The following is a 6,025-nucleotide window of genomic DNA, read 5'->3' on the forward strand; positions in this document are numbered from 1 at the left end:
ATATGTATGTAGTATATACATATATATAATACGTGAAGGGATTTTTTGTCCAGGACAAAAGATCTGCGGATACAATCAGTACGTACCTCATAAAATAAGCGAAATTTTTTTGTGCGTGGTTTGTTGGTGTGTTGTTGCGTCAACAAATGTGATAGCGATCCCAAAATTGCCGCTAACAGAATCTCCCCCCATTCTACTGCTGCTACCTGTTCAATATGCTTTGCTCCACACAGAATATTCAACGTGAAATGCTTTGAGAAGCTAAATGCTAATGAAATTTCTTTTAGAAATTTGAAAAATAATCAATAACGTCTACTTTCGATTCATACCCACAAATACCCAGTTTTTCTACGCAAAATTAAATCTTTAGAAACCATCTACATATTTCGAATCACAATCGTCCAGATTTAAAAATAAAAACTGGTTCATGGGCATGTCATTTTTATCAGCTTTTAAGGCGCCAAAATACCAAATACGGGACAAATACGGGGCATTAAGAGAAATACAGAACATTTGGCGCCCCGCATGAATTAAATAAATTACCAGGACAACTGACGAAAAAAGAGGACCGTCCCTACAATACAGGACGGTTGGTGCTCGTAACGATAATACCATATCTATGAAACGTTTTTGTTTGTTACTTACAAACAAACCTACTATGTATATACATTAGCGTTGCCAAATGTCCCGTATTTGCGATTTTTTCCGAATTTTTGACACTTTCACTGTTCATTTCAACCTGTAAACTTTTAAGGCTCTGTTATGCATACTTGGCATTGCTTGAGAGTTGTCACATAAGGAATCTGTTAAATGAGCTTCGCGTGTAAGCTGTTACCCAACGCACAGCATTACATACGTAGAAGTCTGTTGGTTTTTGATTTCCTCGTAAAAATGGTATAGCAGTGCATGCACTGCCAAGTATGCATAACAGAGCCTTTACTCAACGTGGTCATGCTTTAACGCGGCCATTGTGAGTAGGTCATAAACAAGCATTATTGCATGAAACTCTGTAAGAGAAATATAGCTAAAAATTACCGCTGATTTTTAGAACTTTTTATGTGAAGGCTGTTGCGAATTTTCTTCCATATAACGCATAAACAAAACTGACTTTTGTGTGGAAGAAAATGCGCAACACACTCCCAAAAAAAAAAACAACATCTAAAAAATAAATGGTAGTTTTTAGCGACCTGGAACTTACACTTTATTATACATAGTAAAATTGAATGGGATAAAAAAACTGCATACTCAAAACCTTTCTAGGAAAAATCTAATAAAAAATCGAAATTTCGTTGAACATTTTTTAAGTTTAGTTGTTGTTTGTGAACTTTGTGAAAGCTTTGGAACAATTATTTATGTTGTGTCTGATATAGATCGACCTCCTATATTCTAAATGAAAATTATTAACAATAAATAAAGATAAGTTGCCAACAGCATTATTTTGCATTTTGCTACCATCATTTTGACCGCAACTGTATCTTTTAATTTGTTTTCTACGATGACATTTTTTCCCACCTGCAAAACTTGGCCCACTGTAATGTACATACATACAATTTCACATTTGTCAACCGAGCGTTTTGGATGACGGCGTTAAGCTGCCTTTACACGGGTCGATTTCGGTCAACTGAAAAATCGCCTGCAAAACGACACGGTAACGACAAAAATCCACAAGAAAGTCGTCCCGTGTAAAAGCAGCTTTATGTAGATATTTAATGATGTCATTAAAGTAAAAATTCTTGAGATTGTTGCGCTAAAATAATTATTAAACAAACAAAAAAAAAATATACAAAATTCTACATTCTTATGGACTTGTTTACAAAGTTACCGACATACTATACACACAATTTCATTTTCTATATAAGCATATTATTTTATAACTAAGCTGAATACACACATATGAACAGGCATAATACATACATATGTACATACGCATATGTATGTATATTCATATACACAGTTTACGTAGGTACATATTGAGGTTTATCTATATGTCCATACGTGAGTGGGAGCTTTAAGAAATCAATTATTAAGAGGTCAAACACGCCAAAAAACATGGCAAATAATTGTGGCTGCCTTTACCACCTACAAACGTGTTTATAATCTAATATATGGGGGACACATACAGATCTATGAGTGCGAGTGACTGTGAGTTTATCGCTGCATATGTGTTCATTTATATACTATGTAAGTATGTATGGATGTGTGTGCACGCATGTATGCGTTCACATCTTCTCTCTTAGTTTGTACTCTTTACACAAACACGATCATTGTATTTACAAAATTTATCAGATCACCTAGAATTTGTCATCAGTGAGCGAATGTAAAGGCCTTCATTACAATAATAAATTGGTTATTATTTATCAATTAGCATATGCTCGAATGTACATACATACATACATATATACATATCTATAAATTGTATTTGGCATGCACGTGTGTACCCCTACTATGTACGTAGGTGTCTTCAGACCTTACATATGTACATACCCCTACCCCTTAACCATCTGTGCTATAGGTTTCTCTCCTAAGCAAAACATACGAACATAAATATTTCTTTCGGTGAAACGTGCCTCATGCAGCTGTAATATTTTTATTGGATTGCAAAGTGCAACAATGCTTAGTTTAGAATGCAATTACAGGGAATTGAAGCCGCCACAAAGATCCCGACGATGATATGGATTTTACGGTGTGCGGAGGTCAACATCGCAACCCAGGCGGTTGAAATATTCCAGATGAGCAATTTTGCCGCAAACGGACGGACAAAGTACTTATACAACTTCATCTGAGCAACGAATAGTATCTACATACGTCTTCCAGTGATAAAGCAACTGCCAATACAAACATCTGGGAGAGCACCTTGAATTTCTCAATTTGAAAGCAATCACGAAAGAGAGGAATACATATGTATGTACAATTTAAGCGAGTGTGCGCGTGTGGATGACATCACTTCGACTGGGTACAAAAGTCAGACAGACAAATGCATATGTATGTGTAAACATAAGCTAAGTCACTACAAAGCATTCAAATGAAACACCTTTACACAGACTAAAGTCATGAAGCCTACAACATCCATGTGCACATTTATACTAGTCCCAGTTGACTTCGAGGGATCACACGATTTGTACATTTGTACAGATTTTGACAGTTTGTCAGTCACAGTGTGGTGTTGTCTAGAAATTTGTATCGAGAATGAGTTCAATCAACTCAACAACAATTTTCCAAACAACCCCACTCTGTAACGGTGAAAATGTACAAAAATGTAAGAGCTGATTCGAAGATTAATTAAACTGATTCAAATACTAACTATTCAGCAATTGTATCCCATGGACACTAAACTAGGTCTAATCTCTTTAGATATTGGTTTCACTGGGATATGTGTCTTACTCTCCAATACCATCAAGGAAGACCTACTCATTTCATTTGCTGCAAAACCTCAAGACAACACGTATGCATATACATACATACATATGTACATATATATGCACATTCATACCCTGCAGGGAAAGCCACAAGTAGTGAATCAAAAGCAGTTCAGTACTACATAGTTTTTTATTGCCAAAAACAAACCAGTCCGATAGTAACTAAAACTCTTAGAGTGAACATTTGCTAAGCCCACTTTTCTAAACAATTACATATATCTTTATGCAAGAACAATTAAAGCCGCATTTTCCAAAATATGGAACTACCTATTTTATTTCTAACCGCTTCTATTACGTGATACGCAAATTTGCAAAGACCCCAATAGTCACTAATGATAACTCCCAAATAATAAAAAAAACTATTCAATAGAAATTAATTAATTAAGTATATCTATAAGAACTCGTTCGATACTATAGAAAAGGGGCCCACGGGGCCCCAAGCTATATTTTTTTTACTTTAAATTGATTTTTTGCGCCTTTTTGTTTACAGATGCTTTTCACACTCAAGCTCTGCACACTCAAGAACTGGTTGGGAATAGTTCGGGATGCAAAGCGAATTAGATCTAAACTGCGGAATTTATAATTGGTGCCGAACTAAAGAAAAGCTAATGCAGTTGAAGAAAATGGTCATTTCCTATGGCGTCTCAGTGTAAAATTCGCCAAGTGTTTGCATGCAAAAGTGATTTATAGCGAACTAATACTAGTTCTAAATGTACTGGAAGCAAAACAATTCAGAACTAGAGATTTTCCTACAGAGTATTTACATACTTACACACATATAAATACACATACATACGTATATACATACTTACGTGGATTCATATGGGTGTGCATAAATACAGACGTTTATTATTGGAGAACACCGGGATTGCTTCAATGTATGCTTTTAAGCCAATGATCTGGTACACTTAGAGAAATTGCAACTCTGCATAGCTATTCGATGACACATCACGAATCAATGAGCGGGTTTTCAGTCACTACTGAGCACGAAATTTTCATTTGATCTGCATTTTTCAGTTCAACCTATAACATTACAAAAGGGTCTATCCGTTAATTTATGTTTGGGTAGAACCCCACAATAAAGTTTAAAGTTGCATAAAGTTATGAATAGAGCTCGAATTTCTATGCTAAAAATAAGCCTAAAGATTTGCCTCATTATACTTAGCTAAGTATAAACAAAGTGTATACCAATTTATATACATACATATGTATATATGTATTTTGCTTATAGTTATGATGGTACATATTTTTAGGCTTATATTTTTGCATGTAAATCTGAGCTCTAGCTATGAAGAAGGCTTCCTAAAAGCCGGCAATTTAAATGGAAAATTATTTTTTATTTTCTGTCAATTTCCATATAAAATTGTAAAAAATTAAAATAATTTTTCACTTAAATTGCTTTCGGAAATTGGCTGTAAGCCTATTGTGGAATTTTAGCGAATTGAAAGGAATTTTATTTTGAAATCTTTTGTTTTATTGTTTTATTTAATTACAAAAGGATGATTGTAGAACAAAAGTTATTCACAAAAACAAGAAAAATTTCTATGATAACGAATTGTAGAATTCAAATATAATCTCAAAAAAATCAAACAAAGCTAAAATCGTCTAAGTGAGTCCCTGACACGTGGAGCTGCTACCTTAACCTCACCTATATTTCAGAATACAGATCAAACTCAAGACTACACTTTGTGGTTGTTGTTGTGGTTGTTGTTGTAGCAGCATACAACTTCCCCAAAGAGTTTTTGGGGAGTGTTGCTGGAGTGACAGTCCTTGGCCAACTATAAATCTGGGTCGTTCCGGTTACGTAGACCCGACTGTCGTGGGAACGATACCTTCGAACGCCTAAATATTCGTAGGCGACTTTTTTCAGTGTCTCGTTACCAACAAACTAACAAACAATCATATGTACAGGCATCCGAAATCAAGCGAAAAGATACTCGCACCCAGATTGTGTTGAGGTACATAAATAATTGTATCTGTGAGTGGGTCGGCGTCTGTAAACGTGCACGCACACATTCAAATGTATGCAGATATTCGTTGTCTGCGTGCTATCTGCTAGTAGCAGCTAGATTCCAACACCGGAGCAACCTATGTAGTACTGCGCCACAACGAATCAGTCTTGTGAATATTCGCGAACTATGCGGTCGCCATACGATGATTTCTCTGTTGTGTCGGACAGCGGTGATGAAGCCAGAGCCAATAGCTACAATTACAGTAGCAACAACAACAGTAGTGCCATACCATATCACGCGCGTGAAAATTCGTTGCCATTTAGTTATGGCCAAATAAATAAGGCCTCGACGCCATTGCGCAGTATTAGTGGTGACGCGGGCACTGGCGGACTATATCGTAATCAACATGGTATCGGTGTTGGTGTTGGTGTTGGTTCGAGTGGTATTCGCGATTTCGGATTGGGCCCAAGTTCGTCGCCTTCGAAGGCGGATATGAGCCTAAGTTCAGGCACTGATCATTATTATGGTACTAATTACAAAAATGCAAGCCAAAACGGATTAACGGCTACATTGAAATCAACAACCGCAAAAACATCGGCATCGGGAAGTAGCACGGACACGACAAATACGATTAAAGCGCAACCACGTCTTACCAGT

The 6,025-nt window shown here is 36.2% G+C and overlaps 1 long non-coding RNA gene across 1 annotated transcript in view; it reads right to left on the reverse strand.

Annotated features, from left to right (window-relative positions):
* Positions 1–5,154, reverse strand: part of LOC118735914 — a 5,452-nt gene extending 298 nt beyond the window's left edge. Inside the window, exons 1-2 of the long non-coding RNA XR_004992657.1 lie at positions 5,065–5,154; positions 4,229–4,439 (exon numbers count right to left, since the gene is read on the reverse strand). This is a non-coding gene — a long non-coding RNA (uncharacterized LOC118735914). The remainder of the gene's footprint in view (positions 1–4,228; positions 4,440–5,064) is intronic.
* Between the last annotated feature and the right edge of the window lie 871 nt (positions 5,155–6,025).

Source organism: Rhagoletis pomonella, unplaced genomic scaffold (genome assembly GCF_013731165.1).
Source record: "Rhagoletis pomonella isolate Grant_MI unplaced genomic scaffold, Rhpom_1.0 Rhpom_scaffold_00001, whole genome shotgun sequence".
Taxonomy (NCBI): Eukaryota; Metazoa; Arthropoda; class Insecta; order Diptera; family Tephritidae; genus Rhagoletis; species Rhagoletis pomonella.